Source organism: Notolepis coatsorum, assembly GCF_963971535.1.
Source record: "Notolepis coatsorum genome assembly, chromosome: 19".
NCBI classification, from domain to species: Eukaryota; Metazoa; Chordata; class Actinopteri; order Aulopiformes; family Paralepididae; genus Notolepis; species Notolepis coatsorum.
The window spans coordinates 43307939-43323988 of NC_140183.1; the positions used below are offsets into that span (position 1 = coordinate 43307939).

Below are 16050 nucleotides of genomic sequence, written 5' to 3' on the forward strand. Positions count from 1 at the left end.
CTGTGGTCAATCATTATATGAAATGCTATGTAACACTTTAAAACATTTCTCCCCTCTATGTAAAACCACAACTACAATGATAATAGCTAACGTCTCACACAAAGCTGTTGGTATGTAAACAATGCCAACCACAGACATAAGCATTCAGATTATCTTGATAGTAACCGAGGTCAGGTAATAGTATCCATATGAACATAAGGGGAGGGATACCATTTTATTTGGGGGAGATGCTATCAGGAAATCAAGAGTTGTTGTTCCAAAATGAATTGTGTGTGTGTGGAGGGGGGGGGGGGGGTACTCTTACCAAATGATAGCTGATAGCAGTTATTATATCTTAAAGATCTTTACCTACAATATGTCTTAATCGTTTTGGAGGATGAGATCATTTGTGTTTTTGAAATATTATTACAAGAGAATAAATACTGATGTATTGAAACTTCAGGTGACAATTTCTTCCTCCCTCTACAAATGGATATAGCTGTTTTGGAACTAAACATGTTACATTCAGTGGGAAAAAAGGGTATTTTACATCGGTTTGCAAAGGAATACTGAAATGACAACAGATGAGCAGTCAACCAACGTGATCGCTGTATTTGTCCACCTTATAAGAGAGCTTTTTGTTATGACCACACACACCATTGATAGAACTTGTGAAACAAAAGTTGACTCATTTTAAAATGCATTAGTGGACCAAACATGGCACATAATAGAGTAATAATGCACTACAACCACGGAGAAAACAAAGTGTGCCAGAGCGACCTTCAGCACCTTTTCAACCCGAGATGGAGCGGTCTCTTGTCATATTAATACCTAAGCTAATAGCACAATGTGTGCATTTTGAGGGGGTGTGGGGAGTGTTTTCATTTGGCTGTGGTTTCTCTCAGGAAATTAGAGTTGTTGAAACAGATAGTATTGTAGACCCTACGTGCATTTTCAAAACCAGAGCCCATTGCACTGATTCAGTGATCCTCCCTTATCTTTTCCAGTGCACCAAGTGACAAGTCATGATTCTCGATCATCTTTTCATCGAAAGTCAAGTGTTGTCTTGAAGTACCTGCACCAAGTGTGGTCAAATGGAGCACAGGGATCCTACCGATTGCAATTATTATTATTATTTATTTATTTTACATAATGTGGCTAACTACTGTTCACAAGCTTGATGAAAGTGAAAGTGTCCACTGTGACACACAGACACAAGCAGCCTCCCACACCCGCCCCTCCCTCTCCTTCTCATCAGATCAATCGCTCACAACAACAACATTACATCACCTAGACCTGTACACCGAGGACCAATATTCCCACCGGCCATTGCATAACAGTTCCTATACTGAACCTGCTGATACGTTCTCCATGTTGACATGTTTTACACGATGTTCACCACAACCCCGGTCCCTCTCTTTGTTTCGTCCTTGGTGATGGGGAGAGTCGCGTCTGGGAAAAAAGCTAAAATGATGGCGGCAGGGCGAACACGAGAGCCATTGTGGGCAAATGTGCTCTTTTCTCTCTCTGGCGTGACGCAAGCAGCCGCAGTCATTTCCACTGTGATTGTCGGGGACCATCAGAGAGCATCGATAACCCTGCCAGGCCTCGGCACTGCCAACAGGTGCCGGCGTGCCAGCGAGGTTGGCACCGGCGTGGCTGTGAAAACCCTTCCGATATCCAGAAGGGCACAGATTTGCACTGAATGCACCACTGAATCAACACCGCTGATTATCAATTAACATATATACCATTTTGTATGGCAGAGAAAGGGGGGAAAAATAGGTGTTTTTTTATTTAAAAAAAATCAGACATGGAAAGCCCGTTTCAGAAAACTAGTGGTGTGCTATTATAGTCATGTGTTGAATACAGATTTACTGTTGAAGACGAGTCTTCACTGGCCAACGTGGCTTTGCAACGGAGGGCTTAGTGATGCACAGTGAAAATATAAAAAGGAGTAGGTTAATTGTTTATATTTTATATTTCCTTCGTGTCTGTTGCTTCGCGTTTAAAAGGAATCAATCACCAAAAAAATAAAATAAAAAGCAGATGCTAAATTGTCTGAGTTGGCAGCTGGAAATCGTAATATTAAAGGGCAGATACACTTTACCTTCGCCATGTGCTCTACTACAGCTGTTGTCGCAGTGGCTTTGAACTTTGGCCTGCTATCGCTTAATTTCTTTTTTAAATGCTTAGAGAAAATATAAAGAGTAATAAAATGATATGGCTCTTTATTAGCCAAGCATGAGTATTTTACATGCCAAAAAAATCAGTGAATGAGAAATTGTATCATTTGTTGGCTCAGTGTTGATAAATTAAGCCAAACCCATCACTTACAGTACGTAGGTGTTGTGATGTCTTCATGCTCGCCACTTGTGACGCTTCTAATGGGCATTAATACGATTATTTGGATTACTAATACAAATTAGTCTGCGCGTCGAGTCTGAGCGCTCGGCGAACACAGACAGCATGGGGTAAGCGCTGTCAGTGGTTAGACCTTGAGCTTTCCTGCGAGTGTCTCCCACAATGAAAATACTCACACACACAACAGTACTATTAAAGGCTGCAAGGGATTTAATAATCTGTCGGGGAATGTGTCAAAACATGCCCTGTATTAGTGTGGTACACATGAACCGCTACGAGAAGAAAAGATTATATCTACAGTTGCAGTGGGAAAATGAAATAAAAAAGAAGACGAGGATGGTATATGGTAGCAGGTATATAGTACATAACGTTTACATCTGGGGCCTGTGTTTCGGAATGGAGGAGAGACTTGAGATGGACAATGGACTAAACCAACGCACAGAAAACTAAAAAACAAACCATAAACAAACTGAGGATGGTTGTGGTGCTTCTTATACTTGTACAAAGACTTTGTGATTGTTTATGAATGTTTCCCATAATAAAACATGTGGGTACTGTGGGGGGAAAAACACTGAAGTAGCTGTTCAGTAGGAAGCATAGTAGAGATGTTCCATAATGAATATATCCTCCAAAATCAGATTAGTTTGATGTTCTCTATTACTCTTTCATACAGTAAGTATGGCCTTCAATTAAAAGTGAAATAAGGTGAATTTCTCTATGACCACGCCATGTCATTGGACAAGGGAGGGAGAGAGAGAGAAAGAGGGGAATGTAATGAACTTCTGAGAGTCTCCCCTAAGTGCTTAATTGTTTTATAATCGCATGAAGTCGTCGAAAATAGAAGCGGACGAGAGGTCTCCACCTCTGGTCTGTTGACGAGAAGGTCTCCACCTCTGGTCTGTTGACGGGAAGGTCCTCCACCTCTGGTCTGTTGACGGGAAGGTCTCCACCTCTGGTCTGTTGACGGGAAGGTCCTCCACCTCTGGTCTGTTGACGGGAAGGTCCTCCACCTCTGGTCTGTTGACGGGAAGGTCCTCCACCTCTGGTCTGCTGACGGGAAGGTCCTCCACCTCTGGTCTGCTGACGGGAAGGTCTCCACCTCTGGTCTGTTGACGGGAAGGTCCTCCACCTCTGGTCTGCTGACGGGAAGGTCTCCCTGGGTTTCTCTTCATCGGGCCTCCGAGTTGTCGTCGACATCAAAAGGCACGGAACCGAAACCAGTACATATTTAATTTTTTTTTACCATTGTACGAAAGACTATCCAAAAGACTAATCCAATCCAGATTGCAACTCTCTTTATAATGTGTGGTGTGCACTGTAAACACAATACGACTCCCACACACACATATACGGTTTCTAGGGAACCTCCACTTGCAGGGTCAAGGCCGCTGCCCGCAGCCTGATAGTACAGTCGACCCCGTTGTCACTGGGTTGACAGTGGTGCCAATGCATCGTCCGGCGTAATTAACGCAGAGCCACGACTGGCCCGCTGTCATACTGCCCACAGGAATCTGTATTAATGATTCAAAATGTGTTACTGCGTCCCCAGGCAGCTGAGAGGGCCCTTTATCGCCTTACCGCCCTGTTTACCCCCCCCCCCACACACACACACACTTGCCTTTATCGATTTATAAAACCAATTAGTCATAGAACAATCAAGGACCATCAGAGCCAGGGCTCTTTAAAAAAAATACTTTTCTGTCACTGCTTTGCAAGGCCCGGTCATCACATGCCTCGAATAATTAGAACTCTAATTCCTGCCTCGTGGATTGCAACATATCAACAATTAATAGAGTTAGAGGGACAGGGTTGTGTGTTAGTGAGTGTGTGGGGGAGGGAGGGAGGGAGATACTGAAGATGGCCTTGTCCACACTTTGTTGTTGCACTCTGAGAAGGCAGGCTGAGGGCAGTGCGAGAGGTTGCCATGTCCTGCCGTGTTTCCCTGTAGGAGGGGTGGAGGAGGTGAAGGGCACAAGTCCTCTGGCTCCGTGGGGAGTTCTTGAGGGTGTTAAGTGAATGGAGGCAGGCGATGGAGATGGTGCAATGGTAATGAGGCTATAGTGAGATAGAGGGAAACCAGGTCTTTATTATGTAGGCTGAGGCAGGAACGTCGGATGAGAGGTCCGGACTTAAGGATGCAGTTATATCCCCCTCCATTGACTCCGAGGTAAAATAAAGTACAAATAAATAAAGAAATCTACATATTTCTCTTTGCGCATTTAATCCCTTGTCAAAGGACGCATCATCCATCCACCGAGAAACAAAGCAGTTGATAAGGGAAGGGTGTGTGTGTGTGTGTGTGTGTGGATACAGAATACAGTTTCTGTTGAAATTGTTTCATCGGTGTATGTGGGTGGGTATTAACAACCTGATCTTAGCGGGATGCGCTTTCCTCCAAATCGCTTTTTTTTCTTGCATTATCCAAACAAAGAACTGAGGAAAAACCTACACAGATCCGGACAAGCATAGAAATAAAGGACAATTCCTTTTTCTTTTTTTTTCTTTTTTTTTTTAAATCAAAGACCTTAAATAATGTGATTTGAATCATAAAAAGTTAAAGATATATGTTGTTTTTTTGTTTGTTTTTTCCAAATTGTACTTGTTATGGTACCGTGAAGCACACTAAAAATAGTTTCATTTTTTCTTCTTCCTGAATATCGGAAAGGAACGTCATTTTGCCAAAGCGTGACAGAATCAACATGACGGACTCAGGTTATTTATCTCTTGGGGGACGACACGCCAACCCATTCTGCAAAACCCCGGCTGATTGTGAGAGGGACCGGAAAACAATGTGATTCTTTTATTGCTAAGCCAAGGAATCTGGATCAACAGTATGCAAAACATTATGCCAGAATAAATTCTGTTGAACATGCTGGGGCAACATACCCCCCCCCCCCCTTTTTTTTTAAGAACTTTCCAGATAATGCCAAAATGAGCTGTAACTCCCAAGTCGCATACTAACCATGCACCCAGGGTGGTATGACTGTAATTGTCAGGGGGCCTTTCTTACATTTTTGACACAGAGCCCTGGAATGCATGAACAATCCCTATTAAGACACTGTATTTTTCTTTTTACAAACTGGTTGCGGCATGTCATCAAAAAAAAACTCTGAGAATCATTGTTACCTTCTCTATTAGTAATCATAACAGAGCTTTCATAAGGGGGGGGGGGGGGTGGAATCCCCAAAGCACCACACATTTAAAAAACGAGACAGGCCTCTTATTTACTGGCGACAGTCTAATAAATACATTTGCTGGCAACTAAACAGGTATTTACTCTGCTCCCTACCACAGGTATAATTTCACTGTTTGCTGAGCTGTTATTTCACTACAGCGATAATTATCGAGGTGGTAAAGAAAGACGATTAATGGTTTTAGCCTAGATATCAGTCTCAGCGAGGTTGAGGCACAGCCCCAACGCTAAACTCAGCCTGAATCCTCAACAGTAGGAGTTTTAATAATGTACGTCTTCGCTGGAGGTATTTGAGGCACCACCCTATGTGTTCGGTTACACCCAAACACTAAGGTGTTGTCTCCTGGTTGATTCTGTGAGCGTCTAGAGGTCTTTCAGTTTAGAATCGACAATTTTCCTGGGCTTTTTCCTTGTCTCTGCAACCACCAAGAGCTTCGGTTCATAATTTGGTTGAAACCCATCAGTAATACAGCGTTCTTAACCTCTTTTTCATAGCGAGGCACCACACTACAACGGCAGAGGAACATAAAACACCTCTGTGCTCCACTGTGCACAACATTGGTCTCTTGGGTCAAGGGACAACATGGGTCAACATGGGTCAAGGGACAAACTTTTGTCTTGGACTTTGACCTCTTTTCATCATCTTTTGACCTGCAGTCCAACTGAAAGTATTCAGTCTGGTGAATGTTGTCACCGTGCCGTGTTTGTGGGTTCACTCTACTTTGCACCTGGCCTTTACTGGAAGAACCAGCATTAAAGTGGAGCCAGCCAGTACTGCCGCCTCCGGTCCCTCTGTGTCTTTAACCGTATGCGCCAGCGACCTGACAAATTAAGTGCCAATTAAAGGAGATGTGATGCAAAAGTGCCACCAGGATTAAACGCAGGGGTTGAAGAGAAAGAGAGGGGGGGGGCAAAGGAGAGCGAGAGATCACCTAGGTGTGTTTCTCTCACTGCTCACTAACACTAGTGCTGATTTCCTGTTATTAATGTGGTGCCATTAACAGCAGTGTGCACTACTTTCGATTAGAGGCAATGACAAGATAAACTGACTCAAAGCTCAGAGGGGACAGGAAAAAACACAGGGCTAAGACTTGCAAGTGAACAGCAGCGTTGTTTTCTCAAGATTCCTTCTAAATCATTGATCTCCTTAGGGTGGTATAGCAAGTCGAAGACCTTGCAGAGGACAAATTCAGATGAAATAATTAGATACAGATAGGCCCCCCACCACCGCAACAACAGCGCTCCTCTAAGCATCACTATTAGATCTGTGTGGCCTGTTAGGTATACATACCATAGCAGTATGCTCACCCTGATTCTTATCGTTCCTGCCAAACAAGTTTTAAGTGGAGAAATTAAGGTAAGGAGATCAAGGTCAAGATGATGTACGTCGGTGTGTTTTGGGGCACTTTCACAACCGCTAACTGTCAGTACCGGTTTGTAGTGACTGAGCGCAATAGTAAAACTGAGAGATCTCGTGTCAACGTTCCATCAGCCACTGTTGATGCTTTCATCTGGCGGACGACTTACAAGAAGTGACTCTGGAGCCTGAGACAGGAAAAGGCCTGTGTGACACTGTGCTCAGAGACACTGACCAGAGAAGCCACAGCAGCACCTTGAGCTGCCAGAGATCTGCAAAGATAAAAATCAGCCTCTATTATGCCCATAACCTGTTTTTTTCCCCCTGCAAAGAGTGCCATGTGTGTTTGACCTCCTAAATGCGTGTGAATAAGGGCATGTACAGAGCCGGATGATGAGAGCAAATCGACAAACGACTGAGATTGACATCAAGTACTAAAATTCTATATATTTTCATCATCAAATAGTGCATTGTTAGCAAGCATGTCAACGCATGATGATGATTGACTTTGTATTTTGGTTCAGTGGTAATTATGATGATGCGTCACCAAATTAACGATTCTGGGTAAAGGTTATAGATTGCTGCCACAGCACAGGACCATAGAGCTTGTTTCACATATTTCTAAATGTGACCCGTTACCTTGACGCAAATCAGAAATATCTTGCAAAGGCTGATGTGTGAGAAATCTAAGCTGTTTGTTATGCAGAGTAACAGACAGTGAAACCTTAGGAAACCACACTAGCCCACGCAAACTTACAATGGTAACATGGTCCACGACAGCTTCCCATAACTGTCCTCACACACACATAACACACACACACACAGGCCTGGTTCCTAAAAAATACTTTATCAGCAGTGGCAAAAGCCACAGGCCAACATTATACTACTTATGCTACTGAGCCTGTATCATTAAAATATCGCAGTGAAGCAGAGACTTGCAACACTGAAAATATATCAACTGTTAAAATTCCACATGGTGCTTTTTTTTAATCACAATATTTCTGCCTCAATGTTTTTTTGAGACTTTGGTGGCACACAAAGTATTTCATGGTGAAGCAGCGAATGTGCAGAGTGCAGACACAAGTTGACATGTAATTGTAATGGGAATAATAAATTAGCTACCTAAGCAGCAGGTAATTCCTTCAAACTATGATGGATATTTCAGTGTTTTAATAATGCATTTAGGATTCCAACACATTTCATCACTAAAAGCAAAGGAACAAAAATTATGAGGGCCTGCACACACTGCTATGCAAACCGCAACTCCTGCATACAGTGTCATCCGGAAAACTGCAATATATGATTATAATAAATATTTATTGGAAAGCTATAATTTAGGGTTGGAGATACACTGGAAAGCAACTTTAATTCTTCTACCGTCTCACAACACCCTCAACTTACAGTTTTTCTCAATTGCTTTGGTGCATTTCTCTGATCAGAATTAAAGTTCTCATAACTGTTAGTTCAACCTCCACAACATTGTGTAATTTGTGCACATCATAGTAGCAGTTTCTCATTCCTCCGAACAAATTGCAAATGCTTTTGGACATGCATCAATTGCTTTCATACAATTCTCTGCTGTTTTATAACATTATCATTTGCTTAGGTCATGTCAGTCAAAATGAACTATACTTATGACTGCTGAATAGTCATTCCCTATAAAACTAATAGTCCTCATTTCATTGCTTGAGTCATTACATACTAATATGTTGAACTAGTTGTCAAAATCTGTCAAACAAATTTTATACATTTCTTTATAATTTTTCCCCTGAATGGAGCTGGATGCCAGGGAATCGCTGCACACATTCATATATGTTGATGAGGCGGGTTTCAATCTGGCAAAAGGTAGAAGGCGTGGAAGGAATCGCATTGGACAGAGAGCAACCACTGATGTCCCAGGACAACAAGGAGGGAATATTACAATGTGTGCAGCCATCTCAGAAAACGGCGTCCTCACCCATATGCCCCGCATTGGTCCATACAACACACAACATCTGCTGACTTTTTTAGACACTCTTTACAGGGACATAATCCCTGAGAATGAGAGGGTCTAAATGGCGACCATCTGACCAAGTACGTTGTTGTATGGGATAATGTGCGTTTTCACCACGCAATTCTGGTCACACAGTGGTTTGCCGCACATGAAAGGATGCTGGTGGAATATCTCCCTCCCTACTCCCCATTCCTGAATCCAATAGCCAGACAGACAGGAACGTCTGGATGTGAATGAATGATTTACAGTACTGTGTATGTTGTATGTTCCAATTCAGTTCCAATATGTACTGCAATATTGTTTACAGTTGTGCACAGCTCTACCCAAAGGCCAAAGGGTGTTTCTTATGTTTGTTGTAAATTAGTTTGTATTTTTCTTTTGCACAATGCTGTGAACAAATTAAAATTGCAAAGAGCATATGCAGTAAAAAATGTGAAACATACGTGTCTTGTACTCATTTACCTCACTAAATACAGCAATGTGTAACTGTAGATTTCAAATGGCTGTGCAAATAGTGTATAGTGCTGTCTTGAGCATTTTCAGAAAGTGTCACCAAGATCTGACTTTTTTTGCATTGGAAAACACTTACAGAGTAAACTGTCATAACGAAAACATGGCAAAGCCATTTGACTATCTTGTTTATAAACAATGGTGTCAGGACTTTTCATTTTGATGACAGTGACACTTTCATTGACATGAATACTTGCTTTTGAGGAATGAATTATCCATTTTGAGCAAGTGACACGCTTCTGCAGGTTATCACCTAGGTTTTGCAGTTTGTACTAATTGTTTTGAGAAATGCACTAACAGTTATGAAAACTTTAATTCTGATCAGAGAAATGCACCAAAGCAATTGAGAAAAACTGTAACAGCTTGACAAGTAAGTGAGGGTAACCCTTGGCAACCTCAAGCCATTCCCTTTGCTATGCGTAATAAATAAGCTGTTAAATAAATTAGGCGAGATTAATCTATTTAACCAAAGTTTATCATGTTTTTATTTTATTTTTTAAATAAACGTAGCCCTATTCTGTAGACTGCAACTAAAAACAATAACAAGAGAAAGGTGACGCAAACGCGCACGGTTTGCCACTTGAAAGCTGAATGTTTGTCCTGAAGCATGACATGCACATTCTAGTAGTTATTCTCTCTAAATAGCCTAGCCTATGTAACAGACACTTTTTGTGTGTTGTCTAAAAATGTAGACGGGAGTAGTCTTGTTTGTCCATCCCATTCCAGACTGTCACACCTTCTTATTTTCCCATAAGCATTCATATAAATACATGCTATGATAAGAACTCTGACATGAACTTGGGGAAGTAAAAAAAGAAAGAAAAATAATAGCATGTCTGAACGTCACACTGACAAAACAGTAACAGGCAATTCAGGATAAATATGTGTGAACATACCTTTAAAGTTAGCAGTCAACCCAACCTCTCGTTTTCCATCAAAAGTTTGAGAGACCTCGTATAGACGCTGCTCCGCGTTGAGAGATCCAGAAACACTGCTCAGGAAAAGTCCTTCTTCTGTGATGAGATGAGGGAGTTGTCAACAGCCGCACTCGCGGAGGCTGCGTAAAAAAAAAAAAAGCTGCACAGAACTTCGGAGAGGAGCGCAGGATGGAGCGCAAACTGTGAGCTGCGTGTGCTGCGGGCGCGAGGGGAGAGTAGAGTAGCGGCACGCGGCGCGGAGGGTTTCTTTGAGAGGGCGGCAGGTAAACGCGCCGCCCCTCCCCGTTTCTGATGCTCAAATCGATGATTTGCCAGCTGTGCCGCAGCTTGTCTCGTGCCCCACTTTGGTTTTTACAACGCGCTTCTCCCCGCGCGCGCGCTCTCCAGGGAGCTGGAGCCTGGGAAGAGGAGAGAGTAGGGAGGCTACTGCCAGGAGAGCGTTCACACTCATCCATTTTCATATTTACACGCCACATGTTTGCATGTCAAGGGGAAACAAGGCTGGTAAAATACAGCATTGCTTGCAAGGTGCGTTTTGCTATGTATAGAAAAAGCCTAAATTGTTTTAACAATGGATGATGATGGCAAACTGCCAATTATCTGCTGCTCACACCTGAGAAGAATGCGAAATCATCATAGTCCGGCGTATGTCTATTTGTTATATCAATTTTTCTCACACATCTAAAAGAGACATTTATTAAAAACGGATGAATTGATGCGTTTGAAACCAAACTACAAAACAATTCCGTTTCAACAATAATGGTTGAAAGGAGGGGTATAGGCCTAATAGGCCAGTCTATAAACGTTAATTGAGTTTGCTATACCGTACGTTTAATTTTTTTTACGAGATTTAATTTTACGAATCCATGTAGGCCTTTAGCGAAAAATAGCAGACCTATGAATATATGATCATGTGAAATTAATTAAATGCATGATTCACCTATTGATTGCATATTCATTGCACTACTAGACGATCTTTCTTTTTTCGATGCAAGCTGTTGCTTTTCTCACAGAAGTTGTCTGCCTCCGGGAATTGCACACCACATTTTGACTACCATCAAAATTGTGTGTAACAATAAGCAAACATTAAAACAAATATATATATATATTGTGCAAAAGAAAAGTACAGTTGCGAATACAGACTGATAGGTGTCCAAAAATGTTAAAATAAAATGTCCTAAGAGGACATGAAGATGTCAGCGCACTAAGAAGAGTGCTAAATAACTCATGGACATTAGGCCTTCTATTTGATCCTTTACAGTGTTAACATTTATTATGTACATTTTCATTAGTTATTGTATAGCCTATTTACTGTTGTATGAAAACCTGAGAGTAAGGGCTGTCATATTTAGATACAACATATCTATATTTATTTTAATTAAAAACCCTAGCTATTAAATAAAGACAAATTAACTTAGCCTGTAAACTATCAGAAAGTGATTTAAATCAATCCAACAAAAACCAAATACTCATCACATCGAACCGTTTTAGAGGGTTTTTGTGGTAATTAATACAAAAAGCATATATAGTTTAGACAGACATGTTAACTCTTTCAAAAGAGAGAATGAAATAGTCTCATACATGGACAACAGTGTGGACATGTATCTGGCATCCACTCCCTATACCTCTCTCTCTCTCTCTCTCTCTCTCTCTCTCTCTCTCTCTCTCTCTCTCTCTCTCTCTCTCTCTCTCTCTCTCTCATATTCTATATAGTGTGTGTGCAGTGTGTGTGTACAAGTGTGTGTGGGTGTGTGTGTGTGCGCCACCCTACAAATGATTGGCAGTGTGCATATGCATACTAACTGCTTCCCATAGGCAGGTGTTGTGTGGTGTCCATAGGTAACAGAGTGCTGTAAGAGTGTGCTATACTCATCTAAAGATCATGCATACCAGCAAAGTAAGGAATCTTACCACTATGGACTTACAGAAATGTGACATACACACCCTTTGTAAAAATAAAAGAAAGGGGAGTGTGTTTGTGTGTGTGTGGGGGGGGGGGGGATATCAACTTAAAGTCCACAGTAGTTTAAAACCCATAAGAAAAGGTTTTGGACTGAAAATCACCTGAATCATTAAAATGAATTGTGGATTTATTTATCAATGAACATACCTATAGCTAATCTAGAATTTTGTAACTCAGAAAAGAAAGGAAAGGTTAATTTGTTCATTTGGTTTTGGGACTTCCACAAAAGCCATCGTTGAGTTTCATTATGATGCATCCGAGATCTCCATTTAAAAAAATATGTCTACTATATGATTCACAACAGCACCGTTTCCTGCATTCTCATGGGAGAATGAAATGGATTGAAAAGTTCCACTAAGGAGATTCAGATTTGCCTTTTGCATAATTGTAAATTCATGCTAAGTTAAAGATGTTTTCATCATTAGGGATAGCAGCTGTGACTACAATGCTGTGTTTACTTGTCCAACAATTCAAAGTACTGGATGTGCATGTAGGTACAGTACCACACACAGCAGAGTCCAGCCGACGTTCTCACTTTGGCCACAAGGGGGACTGGTGAGCTCCTCACAGCACAAAGTGGTCAGATTGAGAGGAGGATGGGGTGCCAGCTAATGATGAACCCTCCCCACCATCAAACCCTTAATAATACAAGTTTTCGCATAGTACATTATGATTTGGCAGGTTGTGGCAGTGTGGTTTAACTCTGACCTGTCCATTAAAGCATGCACAGTGACTATATGCAGAGAGGATTATTATCATGACGGCTATGTAGGAGACTTGTGGAGGAGCTCATAACGTTAATGCCAATAGGTAAAGTGCATATATATATTGTTGAAATGTAAAGAGAGCATTGATTTGGAAGACAGAAGGAAAGAAAAGTACTAAGAAGTGACAAGTCGAGGTAACGTTAGGCCTTGAGCTGGGTGCTGGAACGTTTGAATCGTCTGTGCATTTTGTAAGGACAATAAACAGTACTTTGAAAATTACAAGGGTTCTACACCCCAGAATTAATCTTTCCAACCAACAACTAAATAGAGAGAGACACCGCTGCCTCTCCATCAAGTGGGTATATTTTAATTACAGACTATTGACTACTGAAAGTAATTTGTCTCAGAAAGATGCCCAAGAGCTAAAAGACAGACGTCTCGTCTAAATCTGGAATGTTCTGCCCTTTTATTGTTTCACTCTTGCGGTTACTGTTTGCTACTTTCTTCAGTCACTCTTTTATAATTGCTCCCCTTTTAAAGATTAACAAGGATTCCTACGAAGAGCACTTGTCTGCTTGTCTTATCCAGGATAGAACCTCATTTTATGATCCCTTCAGTGGACGAATCCTCTGTATTTTTCACCTTTTTGAAATTCAAAGACTGAATATACAGTCCAATTTTCCTTTTCTTTCTATTCAATACCCCCTCAAATGTGTGCAGAGCGACAGGGACCTATATTTTTAACCGGAGGCGTCCGACTCGACTGCGTTAAAACACGCTTGCGGCACAAATGAAAAACTATTAACCCTTGTTCATCTGCTCTCCCAGGATGCACCGCCAGGGAGGGTTGGTGGAGATGAGAGCCAATCAGAACAATAAGCTGACCCACAGAGGCCTCTCCAAAGCGCACATGCCCACAGCTACTAATGGCGTGTCAGTCAGCTGCATGGGCTAAATGAAACCATGTAGGAAGATAATCATTATGTCTGGGCCCAGTATTAGCTCTTTCGTCGTTAATAGCTGCTTAATGTCAGGTGGTGCAGTACACTACACATTATGACCGTCAGCCGTGCATGAATGTGGAGCAATCGGTCAATGTGCGGCCCAGCGCAGCAGCAGCTATTTATACTTCTAAAGGGTGGGTGGATGCATGTGACACCTGTGAGGCAGGCAGTCTCTTTGTAAAAGACAGAAACCACTCCGATTTACAAACACGGCAGGGGAACGAACACAGGAAGAACAAGGTCTTAATGTCAAAAGTCAATTGCCCGCTAATTGGTACAAGGGGAATGGACCTGTCTCAAACCCTGCCCTCTTTTCTTGATCCTCCAATCACAACTGTCGCTTACCTCGGACAAACCAAGTTTGTCCGAGGTAAGCGACAGCTGTGATTGGAGGATCAAGAAAAGGGGCAGGGTTTGAGACAGGTCCATTCCTCGTCAGACATTACACCGACACACGTGGAAGTTCCACCCGTTAGCTCCCGTTCAGCCTTAGTCTTCAACCTATCGCTGGTGTTGTGTCAGGCGTGTCAGCCGGTGCAGAGCTCTGGGAGCCCCTGGGTGCAGAGCTCTGGGAGCCCCTGCGATACCCGGCCTCTGTGTTTGACATGCATCTCGACACAGCGCCCGCCGTCACACCAAGACACCATATCTCCAGGAGAGTCTATTAGCTGTGCTTAATTAAACAAATGTGATTAGCCTGATCCAAACTTGCACAACTGAATCCCCGATAAGGAATCATCCAGGAGAAGGGGCTGTGGAGAGGAGTTAGTGTTGCACATGGCATAGACCTTATTAATAGTATCTACTACTAATGCGCAACTCTGTGAGCTCAAGAGTGTATATGCGAATAAATTATTACGTCTAATTGTGAATGAGGTGTCGGCGGTGTAAAGACGACCTCTAACCCTTTCACTACCACACTACCAAAGGGTTAACCCTTTCACAACCACACTACAGAAGGTTAACCCTTTCACTACCACATGACAAAGGGTTAACCCTTTCACAACCACACTACAGAAGGTTAACCCTTTCACTACCACATGACAAAGGGTTAACCCTTTCATAACCATACTACAGAAGGTTAAAATGGATGGCCTACATCCGAACATGGCAATATCTCTCATTCTCTCGAGGAACACGGACCTTGGCCCGAAGTCATGTAATGTGCTTTGTGTTTGATGTAGGAGGAATCCGGTCGTGACTGTGACAGTCTCGGCTCTAAAATACATGTACTTATCAACAATAGGCCTATAAAATGCAACCCCCAAATGGTTATTAGGAGTCCTCATAATTTAGTAACAGTTTGGACTACTGCTTTGAGAGAACAATATACAGTACTACTTCTTCAATCATTCCTACTAGGATCACTGCTACTGTAGATATCATTATTCATTATTCAAATCAGTTACTGGTTCCAATTTAACTACAATTATCCTATAACTACTCCTGATCCTAGAGTGGGCAGAGCATTGCAAGCCATTGATATCAGGAGTTCAACTGGAGAGGATATGGATTGCATTCTTTTTTTCTAAAACTGTCAGCTCCAATTATTACCAAAATTAATGCATATATCTAATATTTCTATCTCAAGATGGAAATCGGCCCTTGTGATTTCTTTATATAAAGGTGGTGATAGAGATGATTTTAATATTTTCTTCACTCAGTTTGAAACCCACACCAATCTGGATTTAGAGCTACAGTAATCACAGTTTTGTTACAAATTATATAGTATCTGCATTAGATACAAATGAACACTGTGCTTTTTGTGGATTTGCTGGTCAGGAAGGCCAGTAGCGTGGTTGGGGTGGAGCTGGACTCCCTAGCGAGGGTGGCGGAGAGGAGGAGCCTTGCTATGCTCCAGGCCATCAGGGAAAACCCCTCCCACCCACTATACACAGACTTGGCTGACAGGAGGAGTATGTTCACTTCAGTGCTAGGCTCACACTACCTAAATGCAGCACTGAACGGCACAGGAAGTCCTTCATTCCAACAGCCATCAGACTATACAATGCATCACTGTGCCTCACTGCATCACTGAGCAC

General features: G+C 42.1%; 1 protein-coding gene across 1 annotated transcript in view; it reads right to left on the minus strand.

The window, feature by feature from the left end:
- satb1b (SATB homeobox 1b) overlaps nucleotides 1–10451 on the minus strand; it is a 119346-nt gene extending 108895 nt beyond the window's left edge. Inside the window, exon 1 of the mRNA XM_084336429.1 lies at nucleotides 10293–10451. The gene's annotated coding sequence lies outside the window, so the exon portion shown is untranslated. The remainder of the gene's footprint in view (nucleotides 1–10292) is intronic.
- Nucleotides 10452–16050: the final 5599 nt, after the last annotated feature.